The sequence below is a fragment of the Austrofundulus limnaeus genome, unplaced genomic scaffold, assembly GCF_001266775.1.
Source record: "Austrofundulus limnaeus strain Quisiro unplaced genomic scaffold, Austrofundulus_limnaeus-1.0 Scaffold410, whole genome shotgun sequence".
In the NCBI taxonomy this organism is placed as follows: Eukaryota; Metazoa; Chordata; class Actinopteri; order Cyprinodontiformes; family Rivulidae; genus Austrofundulus; species Austrofundulus limnaeus.
In genome coordinates, this window is record NW_013952812.1 from 365,543 (window position 1) to 367,796 (window position 2,254).

A 2,254-nucleotide genomic window follows, 5' to 3' on the forward strand; every position below is an offset into this window, starting at 1 on the left:
ACCCCCCTCCCCTACACACATCCCCTCCCCTACCCACTTTGATGCATTTTTCAAATTTTGCCTTGGGGCGGAGTTATCTTTTCACAAGGGGGGTAAGACACACTTTAAGCAGCTTATTTTAAGGCGTTAATACATCTTTGTAGCTCTCCTGGGTCATGTAAAATGCTGTGGCAGGCCACATTTGGCCTGCGGACCTTAAGTTTGACATGTGCTTTAATGATTTAGTCCCTAGTCTGTAAATTAGTCCCTAAAGAACACGTAGGACCAGCAATGCGACTGTTGCACACTCACACACTGTGATGATGATGCTTAAATGATCTACAGTATAATGCAATCTGCTTACAACACTAGAACTGAAAGAGGGTGGATTTTTCTGTGACCATACAGCTAGCCCAAACATTATTTTCTGGTATCAGAGTTAGTCAAATGTTTTTTTCAAGTGAAGATGAATCATGTCCCCCCACAGTTATTCCGTCTCATTACCGGCTCATTCTTCTGTTTCAATATGCAGATAATAAACAGGAGGCTGGGTCAGCGCACCTGCCTTTTATCACAAGCCTAATAAACTGACAGTGAATCATCCTGACAGATCAACGTCTTGCTCTTTTCTTTGGCTGCTGGGTCTGCAGATGGATGGCTCGGAGGGGAGATGACATCAGCTGACAGAGAGTAATGAAACTGCTTCTATTAGGGAGACGCGTTACGCCTCCCTGTGTTCTGCTGCTTGGTGGATAAAAGGTGGAGGGGGTTGGTTGTGGTGGGGGGTTTAACCCTTAAGTCAAATCACCTCCACTAGCTTCCATCCATTCCTCTCCACTGGACACGTTTCATCATTTACTCTTACATTTCAGGGCTGATTTCCTCCTGAGAGGACATCAGCGAGCTCAATGGGGCAGATGTGAATATGGAGTGGCAAGTGCTAATTTGAAGATAAGTTAGGATATCAAATCATGGCCTCTCCGGGTTAAAGGCCTGTGGAATCTTTTTCTTTTTGTCAGATTTCATCTGGAAAAAGCCCACAGGACCAAAATAAACTAGAGACAGGTGTGTCCTCGCAGGTTAAATTCTACCAACAAATGACTCGATCCATTTCCTTGACAGCTTTTGTTGCCTTAGAAGAAGAAGAACACTGGCAGCCTACAAATCATGCCCGAGTTTCTGTTTTTTTACATGAATAAATAACAGCGGGAGTATTAAATCACCCCGGCTTTACTAAATGATGCAGTGCAGCCACTGACTGTAGGAAAAGAGGTTGCACATTCTGCCACACTTTCTCTTTAGTCTTTGACATGTGGTGTATTTTTGTGTGTGGATTTATAAAAAAAAATAAAGAAAATGAAAAAAAAAAGGCACTTTTAGCTACACGCCATCAGCTGCTTAATCTGTCCGGCACTTTTAACTCGCACTGAAAATTCTTTACAGTCGTTTAATAGACTGTCACAGCATTTAATAATTAAATCCATGGTCTGTAAGCATGGCCCTGACAGACTTTGTGGTTGCTCCAATCCAAGCGCATGAATTTTTTACTTCTGAACTAAAATATCCCAACATTTACTCTGAATACCAAAGAACAGAAAAACTGCTGCTGCTCCTATGATGACATTAAATGACCTGAGTGTGTTTACAAGCTGTGTTTGTCCATGCTTTTGGTACCTGGTGGGGACAATTTTTGACCATCTTTTCTGTACTCTTGCCTTGTGAGGACCCTCTGTTCCTTATGGGGACAAAAGCATGGTCCCCATCAGACGAAATACCGTTGGTGGGTCAGGGGTCAGGGTTAGGGTTGGGTATGTACTAGGGTGGTTAGGCTTAGGGTAAGGGGTCAGGGTTAGACTATAGAAATGACTGGAAATGAAATGAGTGGAAGTCAATGCAAAGCCCCCGTGAGGATAGGAGAATAAAAGTGTGTGTGTGTGTATTTACTTGTATTGTTACCTTTTTAGGACCCTTTCCGGTATATACTCCTACCATGTAAAGACCAGTAGTCCATAAGGACAAAAGACCAATCCCAAATCGGTGGACCTCCATTTTTAGGTTGGGGGTTAGTGTTAGGTCTAAGGGTTTAATTGAGTTTAGGTTAGGTTTAGGACTAGTTAGGTAGTGTGGGGTTAGGATAAGAGTAAGGGTTTGAGGTTAGGCTATAAATAACTGGTAAATAAATAGAAGTTAATACACAGTCCCCACTAGGATAGGACGATAAACGTGTTTTGTGTGTGTGTGTGTGTGTGTGTGTGTGTGTGTGTGTGTGTGTGTG